The 10,993-nt window shown below is 37.5% G+C and overlaps 1 pseudogene; it reads right to left on the reverse strand.

Annotated features, from left to right (window-relative positions):
• Positions 1 to 8,554: 8,554 nt before the first annotated feature.
• LOC142852894 (4-galactosyl-N-acetylglucosaminide 3-alpha-L-fucosyltransferase 9-like) lies at positions 8,555 to 9,651 on the reverse strand (annotated as a pseudogene).
• Positions 9,652 to 10,993: the final 1,342 nt, after the last annotated feature.

Below are 10,993 nucleotides of genomic sequence, written 5' to 3' on the forward strand. Positions count from 1 at the left end.
CACAGTCCAGCTGGCCTTGGTGAGCTCCCAATAGATCAGCCCCACTGTCTCAGTGGGTGGGTGCACCCCTCGTGGTCCTGACTTCCTTGCTCATCTTCTTCCTCCTTCACCTCCTCATTGGGACCTTGGGAGCTCAGTCCAGTGCTCCAGTGTGGGTCTCTCTCTCTATCTCCATCCATCACCAGATGAAGGTTCTATGGTGATATGCAAGATATTCGTCAGTATTGCTATAGGCTAGGGTCATTTCAGGTTCCCTATCCTCAGCTGCCCAAGGGACTAACTGGGGACATCACCATGGGCTCCTGGGAGCCACTCTAGGGTCAAGTCTCTTGCCAACCCTAAGGTGGCTCCCTTAATTAAGAATTGTGCTTCTGTGCTCCCCTATCCAACCTTCCTTTATCCCAATCATCCTGTTTCCCCAAGTTCCCCCCATCTTCCCCTTCTCACTTTTCTCTCCCCATCTCCCTTTACCCCCATCCCAACCCACCCCCAAGATCCCAATTTTCTCCCCGGCAATTTTGTCTACTTCCCATAGCCAAGAGGATAACTATATGTTTTTCCTTGCATTGACCTTCTTATTTAGCTTCCTTAGGTTCACCAATTGTAGTCTCCGTGTCCCTTATTTATAGCTAGAAACCAATTATGAGTGAGTACATCCCATGTTCATCTTTTTGTGTCTGGGATCCTCACTCAGGATAGTGTTTTCTATTTCCATCCATTTGCATGCAAAATTCGAGAAGTCATTGTTTTTTACCGCCGCATAGTACTCTAATGTGTAGATATTCCACACTTTCTTCATCCATGCTTTCATTGAAGGGCATCTAGGTTGCTTCCAGGTTCTGGCTATTACAAATAATACTGTTATGAACATAGTTGAACAAATGCTCTTGTCATATGATAGGGAATCTCTTGGGTATATTCCCAAGAGTGATATTGCTGGGTCCAGGGGTAGGTTGATCCCGAATTTCCTGAGAAACCGAAACACTGATTTCCACAGTGGTTGCACAAGATTGCATTCCCACCAGCAATGGATGAGGGTACCCATTCCTCCACAGCCTCTCCAGCCAAGCATATCCTTGGTGTTTTTGACTTTAGCCATTCTAACAGGTGTAAGATGATATCTCAAAGTTGTTTTGATTTGCATTTCCCTGATCGCTAAGGAGGTTGAGCATGACCTTAAGTGTCTTTTGGCCATTTGAACTTCGTCTGTTGAGAATTCTCTGTTCAGTTCAGTGCCCCAATTTTTAATTGGGTTAATTAGCATTTTAAAGTCTAGTTTCCTGAGTTCTCTATATATTTTGGAGATCAGACCTTTGTCTGTTGTGGGGTTGGTGAAGATCTTCTCCCAGTCAGTAGGTTGCCTTTATGTCTTGGTGACAGTGTCCTTTGTTTACAGAAGCTTCTCAGTTTTAATAGGTCCCATTTATTCAATGTTGCCCTTAATGTCTGTGCTTCTGGGGTTATACATAGGAAGCGATCTCCTGTGCCCATCTGATGTAGGGTATTTCCCACTTTCTCTTCTATCAGGTTCAGTGTGTTCGGGCTGATATTGAGTTCTTGAATCCATTTGGACTTAAGTTTTGTGCATGGTGATAGATATGGGTCTATTTTCATTCTTCTACAGGTTGACATCCAGTTGTGCCAGCACCATTTGTTGAAGATGCTTTCTTTCTTCCATTGTATACTTTTAGCTCCTTTATTGAAAATGAGGTGTTTATAGGTTTGTGGGTTAAAATTCAGGTCTTCTATACGATTCCAATGATCTACTTCTCTGTTTTTAGGCCAGTACCACACTGTTTTCATTACTGTAGCTCTGTAATAGAGTTTGAAGTCAGGGATGGTAATGCCTCCAGATGATCCTTTATTGTATAGGATTGTTTTGGCTATCCTGGGTTTTTTGTTTTTCCATATAAAGTTGATTATTGTCTTCTCAAGATCTGTGAAGAATTTTGATGGGATCTTGATGGGGATTGCATTGAATCTATAAATTGCCTTTGGTAGAATTGCCATTTTTACTATGTTGATCCTCCCAATCCAAGAGCAAGGGAGGTCCTTCCATTTTCTGGTGTCCTCTTCAATTTCTTTCTTCAATGCCTTAAAGTTCTTGTCAAATAGATCTTCCACTTCCTTGGTTAGATTTACCCCAAGATATTTTATGCTGTTTGTGGCTATCGTGAAAGGTGAAGCTTCTCTGATTTCCCTCTCTGCTTCCATATCCTTTGTGTATAAGAGAGCGACTGATTTTTTTGGAGTTGATCTTATATCCTGTCACATTACTAAAGGTGTTTATCAGCTGTAAAAGTTCTTTGGTGGAGTTTTGGGGGTCGCTTATGTACACTATCATATCATCTGCTAATAATGAAAGTTTAACTTCTTCCTTTCGAATTCTAAATCCCCTTGATTCCATTACGTTGTCTTATTGCTATTGCTAGAACTTCAAGCACTATATTGAAGAGGTATGGAGAGAGTGGACAGCCTTGTCGTGTTCCTGAGTTTAGGAGGATGGCTTTGAGTTTCTCTCTGTTTAATTTGATGTTAGCTGTCGGCTTGCTGTATATAGCTTTTATTATATTTAGGTATGACCCTTGTATCCCTAATCTCTCTAATACTTTTATCATAAAGGGATGTTGAATTTTGTCAAATGCTGTTTCAGCATCTAATGAAATGATCATATGGTTTTTTTCTTTCAGTTTATTTATATGGTGGATTACATTGATAGATTTTCGTATGTTGAACCAGCCCTACATCTCTGGGATGAAGCCTACTTGATCATAATGGATAATTTTTCTAATGTGTTCTTGGATACGGTTTGCCAGTATTTGGTTGAGGATTGTTGTGTCGATGTTCATGAGTGAGATTGGCCCATAATTCTCTTTCCTGGTTGAGTCTTTGTGTGGTTTTGGTATCAGAGTAACTGTGGCTTCATAAAAGGAATTTGGTAATGATTCTTCTGTTTCTATATTGTGGAATACATTAAGGAGTATAGGTATTAGCTCTTCTTGGAAGTTCTGGTAGAATTCCACATTGAAACCATCTGGTACTGGGATTTTTTTGGTAGGGAGGTTTTTGATAACAGCTTCTAATTCTTCACGACTAACAGGTCTATTTAGATTGTTCACCTGGTCCTGGTTTAACTTTGGTATATGGTATTTATCTAAAAAAGTGTCCATTTCCTTTACATTTTCCAGTTTTGTGGCATATAGGCTTTTGTAGTAAGATCTAATGATTCTCTGAATTTCCTCTGTGTCTGTGGTTATGTCCCCCTTTTCATTTCTGATCCTATTAATCAAACGGCATAGAGAGAATAGAGGCGTATTCTCTCTCTGCCGTTTGATTAGTTTGGATAGGGGTTTATCAATCTTGTTGATTTTCTCCAAGAACCAGCTTTTTGTTTAATTGAGTCTTTGGATTGTTTTCTGTGTTTCTATTTTGTTGATTTCAGCCCTCAGTTTGATTATTTCCAGTCTTCTACTCCTCCTAGGTGAGTCTGCTTCTTTTTTTTCAAGAGCTTTCAGGTGGGCTGTTAAGTCTCCAATATGTGCTTTCTCTGTTTTCTTTAAGTGGGCACTTAGTGCTATGAACTTTCCTCTTAGGACTGATTTCATAGTGTCCCATAAGTTTGAGTATGTTGTTTCTTTATTTTCATTGAATTCCAGGAAGACTTTAATTTCTTTCTTTATTTCTTTTTTAATCCAGGTATGGTTCAGTAGTTGACTGTTCAGTTTCCATGAATTTGTAGGCTTTCTGGGGGTAGCATTGTTGTTGAATTCTAACTTTAATCCATGGTGATCTGATAAGACACAGGTGGTTACTAATATTTTTTGTAACTTTGTAAATTAGCTTTGTTACCAAGTATGTGGTCAATTTTCGAGAAGGTTCCGTGAGCTGCAGAGAAGAAGGTATATTCTTTCCTCTTTCAGTGGAATAATCTATAGGTGTCTGTTAAGTCCATTTGCTTCATTACCTCCATTAATTCTCTAATTTCTCTGTTAGGTTTCTGTCTGATTGACCTGTCCATTGGTGAGAGAGGAGTGTTGAAGTCTCCTACTATTAGTGTGTGCGGTTTGATGGCTGCCTTGAGTTTTAGTAATGTTTCTTTTACGTACGTGGGTGCTTTTATATTAGAGGCATAGATATTCAGAATAGAGACTTCATTCTGATGAATTGTTCCTGTTATGAGTATAAAATGTCCCTCTCCATCTCTTCTGATTGATTTAAGTTTGAAGTCAACTTTGTTAGAAATTAGTATGGCCACACCTGCTTGTTTCTTAGGTCCATTTGCTTGATAAGCCTTTTCCCAGCCCTTTACTCTGAGTAGGTGCCTGTCTTTGTGGTTGAGGTATGTTTCTTGTAAACAGCAGAATGTTGGGTCTTGTTTTCGTATCCAATCTCTTAGCCTGTGCCTTTTTATAGGTTAGGTGAGCCCATTGCCATTAAGTGATATTAATGACCAGTGGTTGTTAACTCCGGTCACTTTTTTAGTAGTAGGGTTTGTGTGTTTCCCTTCTTTGAGTTGTGCTGGTGAAGGGTCTCTAGATGTCTGAGTTATTGTGGTCATTGTTGGACTCCTTGGTTAGTGATTTTCCTTCTATTATTTTCTGTAAGGCTGAATTTGTGGCTACGTATTGTTTAAATTTGATTTTATCCTGGAAAATTTTGTTTTCTCCATTTATAGTGAATGAAAGCTTGGCTGGGTATAGTAGTCTGGGCTTGCATCCATGGTCTCTTTGTTTTTGCAGTACATCTATCCAGGACCTTCTGGCTGTCATGGTTTCCATAGAAAAGTCAGGTGTAAGTCTGATAGGTTTACCTTTATAAGTAACTTGGCCTTTTTCCTTTGTGGGTCTTAATATTCTTTCTTTATTCTGTATGCTTTGTGTTTTGATTATTATATGGCGAGGGAATTTTTTTTTGATCCAGCCTATTCAGTGTTCTGTATGCTTCTTGAACCTTCATAGGTACATCTTTCTTCAGGTTGGGAAAATTTTCTTCTATAATTTTATTAAGTATATTGTCTGGACCATTGAGCTGCACTTCTTCTCCTTCTTCTACTCCAATTATTCTTAGGTTGATCTTTTTATTGTGTTCCATATTTCCTGAATGTTTTGTGATGAGAGTTTGTTGGACTTGCTATTTTCTTTGATCAGTATGTTTATTTTCTCTATGTTATCTTCAGAATCTGAGATTCTTTCTTCTATCTCTTGTATTCTGCTGGTTATGCTTGTTTCTGTAGTCTATTCATTTACCTAGATTTTCCATGTCCAGCCAGCCCTCTGTTTGTGTTTTCTTCTTTGCCTCCATTTCAGTTTTCAAGTCTTGAACTGTTTCCATTATCTGCTTGATTGTTTTTCCTTGGTTTCCTAGGGTATCATTCACTGATTCACTCAATTCCTCAAACTTTCTGTTATGCTTCTCATCCATTTCTATAAGGGCATTTTTTACATGCTGTTTAAGGGCCTCTATCACTTTCATAAAGTCAGTTTTTTCTACTTCTTCTTGATTAAGGTGTTCATGTCCTCCTGTTGTGAGGTTGCTGGGATCTGGTGGTTTCATGTTGGGACACTATGAAATCAGTGCTAAAAGGAAAGTTCTAGCACTACATGCCTACATAAAGAAAATGGAGAAATTTCACACTAGACACTTAACAGCACGCCTGAAAGCTCTAGAACAAAAAGAAGTCGACTTATTCAGGAGGAGGAGATGACAAGAAATAATCAAACTAAGGGCTGAAATCAATATCATAGAAACAAAGAAAACAATACAAAGAAACAATGAAACAAAGAGTTGATTCTTTGAGAAAATCAACAAGATAGACAAGCCTTTATCCAAACTAACCAAAAGGTAGAGAGAGAATATCCAAATTAACAAAATCAGAAATAAAAAGGGAGACATAACAACAGACATGGAGAAAAATCCAGAGAATCATTAGATCTTACTACAAAAACCTGTACTCCACAAAAACTGGAAAATCTAAAAGAAATGGACAATTTTCTGCATAGGTACCATATACCAAAGTTAAATCAAGACTGATTGGTTTCATTGCAGAATTCTACCAGAACTTCAAGGAAGAGCTAATATCTATTCTCCTCAAACTGTTCCACACAATAGAAACAGAAGAAATATTGCCAAACACTTTTTATGAAGCTAAAGTTACCCTGTTACCAAATCCACACAAAGACTCAACTAAAACTGAGAATTACAAACCAATCTTCCTCATAAACACAGACACAAAAATACTCAATAAAATACTGGCAAACTGAATCTAAGAACACATCAAACAAATAATCCTCCATGATCAACTTATCTTCCCAAGATAGAGGGATGGTTCAATATACGAAAATCTGTTGATATAATCCCCAATAAGAACAAACTGAAAGAAAAAACACATGCTCATCTCATTAAATGCTGAAAAAGCCTTCAACAAAATCCAACACTCCCTCATGATAAAAGTCTTGGAGAGATCAGGGATACAAGGAACATATCCAAACATAACAAAAGCAATATACAGCAAGCCAATAGCCAATATCAAATTAAATGGAGAAAAACTCAAAACAATTCCTCTTAAATCAGGAACAAAGTAATGCTGTCCAGTCTCTACATATCTATTCAACATAGTACTTGAAGGTGACTCTAGAAAAATAAGACAACAAAAGGAAAACAAAGGGACACATATTGGAAAGGAAGAAGTCAAACTTTTGCTATTTGCAGATGATATGATAGTATAAATGAGTGACTCCAAATATTCTACCAAGGAACTCTTACAATTGATAAACACCTCAGTAATATGGCAGGATACAAAATCAACTCAAAAATATTAGTAGCCCTCCTATATACAAATGATAAAAGGACTGAGAAAGAAATCAGATAAAACAACAGGCTGTGTGGGCATATGCCTTTAAACCCCAGCACTTGGGGGGCAGAGGCAGGCAGATCTCTGTGAGTTCGAGGCTAGCCTGGTCTACAAGAGCTAGTTCCAGGACAGGCACCAAAACTACAGGGAAATCTTGTCTTAACAAAAAGAAAGAAAGAAAGAAAGAAAGAAAGAAAGAAAGAAAGAGAGAGAGAGAGAGAGAGGGAGGGAGGGAGGGAGGGAGGGAGGGAGGGAGGGAGGGAGGGAGGGAGGGAGGGAGGGAGGGAGAGAAAGACAGAGACAGAGACAGAAAGAAAAGGAAAAGGAAAAAAAGAAACATCACACTTTTCAATAGCTACAAATAACATAAAATATCTTGGGGTAATGCTAACCAAGGAAGTGAAAGACCTGTACAACAAGGGCTGTAAGTCTTTGAAAAAACAAACTGAAGAAGATACCATAAAATGGGAAAATCTCCCACATTCTTGGATAGGTAGATTCAACATAATGAAAACTGTAATCTTACCAAAAGCAATCTATGGATTCAATGCAATGCCCCACCAAAATCTGAACACAATTCTTTTTTTTTTAATTAATAGCCATAGACTAGAACTGTTCCTTTATTGAAACCAATAAAAATTACCCAGATTTTTCAATGATGTTAATTAATTTTTTTAGTAAAAATATTTTGAGATATTAGCACTGTCTGTTCCTTGAAAGTTCCCACTTTACAATATATATATACCAATTGTAATAATTTTGTTTAGGTTTTTTTAAATGAAAGGATAGACCTTTCAAGTTTTATATGCATTTATTACAAGATATGGAAAAATAAAACTTGTAAATATTGATGCTTTGGAAACTATTTCAAATGGACAAAGTAATTAAAATTATGTAAATGGCATAATTTATGTATTTTATCTGTATTGCAGATACTATTTTACTTGTTTTATGATGAAATTATTTATTTTTTCAAAAATGGCAATGTTAAGGATATGAAAGGGGACAATCAAAGCTTCTTCTAGCTGTGTTTAGGCGTTAAAAATATCACATAAATTCTATGTCTCAAAATTCTTGGATATTTTAAGATATTGAGAGTCTGCATTTGCAAAACAACTTAATGAAAATGAATGTAAAGTCTAATAACATTTCTGCTTCATATCTTTAATATTTACTACATGAATAAGTCTGTCTTCACAAATGTGGCAAACAGGTAAAAACAACATCAGTTATACACAGTGTTCAACTCTGAAGTCGAAGAGGTTAAGAATTAAGTGAGACTCGAATCCTTCTTTGTTAACATTATGCAAGCTAGAATCTAGACATTATAATCCTTGGTGAAAATCTCTCAAATTTTAGGGTATGCATTTCCATTTCCCAAACAGATTATAGATCGGGTTGGTGTAGAAACAATTGAATCATAACCTTACTTTACAGGCAATTATAAAATGTGGGAAAGAATGTTTACAAATGAGAAGGAAGAATAAATTATTTCCAGTGCTCATTATCACATATATACAGGATAATTTAAAACCAAAGGGAGTCATCGCTTATTCTGAGCTCTTAAAAATTTCCATCAAAATATACAACAGAGGGTGAAAAAAATAATCTGTGACATAAAAGCAAAGTGTTTCGCTTCTTATCGTCAGAACTTGAATGATGTCACATTCATATAGTTCACTAAATGTGAAAATTATGAAAACTTTAATTCCAAAACCATTTCTCTAAATTACCAACAGAATATTCTTGATGCCTCTTTACATGATCACAAGCCAGGCATGCATGTGATTCCCAGAATCATGGGAGGTTGACAGTGAACTCCTTCCTCCAGTTAAAGTAACTAAGGTACAACTTGTTGTTTTTGTCAACTTCCTTTCGATATTTTGCCAGCTCACTGGGAGAGTTATAATCTTTCACATAATGAATGAATGAATGAATGAATGAATGAATGAATGAATGAATCAGATGGAATGTAATCCTCATAGTTTTCCCTAGAGGGTCCCAGGACAACGTGTACTGAGCCGGCCAAAAAAGCATTGTAAAGCTTTTCTGTGATGTAATCTTTGTGAATAGAATTTTCAAAAGAAAGATAAAATTTGCAAGTAGATATAGTGGGAATCAAGTTTTTGTCATTCACGTATTCTCCAAATGCTTGCCCATAGGTGTGGATTTCAGTACTCTTGCTGAGCTCGTTATATACTTGACCCTGGCATGCTCAGGGTTCCAATTACTCACAACCCAACACACCAGCTTCTCTTTGTTTGGCACTTCAAACACAATGGGATTTGTGCTCACCATCAAGAAGCCGTAAGGCACTTGGCTATCGGAATCACAGCAATAAATTAGTGTCAGGTTGAACAAGTGCTCAATCCCACTCTTCTGGGGAGTGTGAGTGGGTGACTCTAAGTTCATCCAAATCCATTTCTGAAAGCGTGGCCTCGCCTGCTGAGCTAAATTGGTCAGATCCCAGCTGATGTCTCTGTGGTGTATCAGGACAGCGTGGAACTTGTTGTACAGTGAGCGGTCTGTCGTGAGATGGCATCCGTGGATGTTGAACATCGCTTGGAACGATGTAAGGTCAAAGGTCTGCCCAAACGGCCACACCCAAGCCAGAATAGTGGTTTCATTGAAATAATCAGATTTTGTGGAGAAGAAATTTTTCATTTTCAGGACAGAACTGGCAGATTCCATTGGACTGAAGACCCAGCTGTTGGTCGGCTTGATGTAAATAAGCAGACACGCCATAAAGCAGGCCAGGATGTTAGAAATGGACAAAGAATGCCTTTGGATGTTGATGTCATAATTTTTTCTCAGTCTAAAATAGTGATCGTGCCTCTAGGAATCACAGAACAAGACTAAACACAATTCTTAACAGACCTCAAAAGAACAATACTCAACTTCATATACAAAAACCAGAAAACCAAGGACGGTCAAAACACAATCCTGTACCAGAAAGAAACTTTCAGAGGCATCACTATCCCTGACTTCAAGCTCTACCATATAGCTATATCAATGAAATTAGCTTGGTATATAAACAGACAGTTGGACCAATGGAATTGAGTTGAAGACCCTGATACCAATCCCTATACCTATGAACACCCGATTTTGACAAAGAAGCTAAAATTATACAATGGAACAAAGAAAGCAATTAATGGTGCTAGCATAACTGGATGTCAACATGTAGAAGAATGTAAATAGTTCCAGATCTATCCCCATGCACAAAATTCAAATCCAAATGTACCAAAGACCTCAACGTAAATTCAACCACACTGAACCTCATAGAAGAGAAAGTGGAAAGTAGCCTTACACTCTTTGAGGAGTGGATTGGTGGGTGAGGTGGGAGAAGGTGAGGGGGTCAGGTTTAGGGGAGGGAGTAAGAACTGGGATAGATATGTAAAATGTGACGAGATTGTTTTAAAAATAAATAAATGAATAAATGATATTATAAAAAGATACATGATGTAATAGACACATAGAATAAATAAAATTTTTTAAAAAGAGTTTCTGTGGTCATGGTGTCTCTTTATAGCAATAAAACCCAAACTAAAACAGGTTGGCTTACAGTTCAGAGGTTTAGTCCATTATCATCATGGCAGGAAGCATGGCAACATGCAGGCAGAAATGGTGCTGGAGAAGTAGCTGAGATTTCTACATCTTGGTCAGCAGGCAGTAGGAAGAGAAAGTGAGCCACTAAGCCTGGCTTGAGCTTCTGAAACCTCAAAGCCCACACTCAATGATACAGTTCCTCTAACAAGGCCACACCTACTCCATCAAGGCTATGCCTCTTAATAGTGCCATTCCCTATGGGCCTATGGGGCCATTTTCATTCAAACTACCACAGTGTTAATGCATTTATAACTTCCTTGTACTTTTTGTGGTTCATAGATAAAATCTGACATCATTTAAAAATATATGAAACTGTAAATATTAGGTTGCGTATGCAAAAGTTAACAGCCTATATTCAATTACAAGGTTCTATAGCTGAGACATCTAGCACTAAAATAGTTTTAGTCATTTTCTCATTATGGTTGCTTCCTATAGTATGAAAGCAATTGCTGGGCTTTAGCACTAAGTTTAGTAACTGGCTCAACTTTAATGCTTTTTTATTTGGACCACACCTGTGACGTAGTATCTTTTCATTGT

This window comes from Microtus pennsylvanicus, chromosome 6, assembly GCF_037038515.1.
Source record: "Microtus pennsylvanicus isolate mMicPen1 chromosome 6, mMicPen1.hap1, whole genome shotgun sequence".
Classification (NCBI taxonomy): Eukaryota; Metazoa; Chordata; class Mammalia; order Rodentia; family Cricetidae; genus Microtus; species Microtus pennsylvanicus.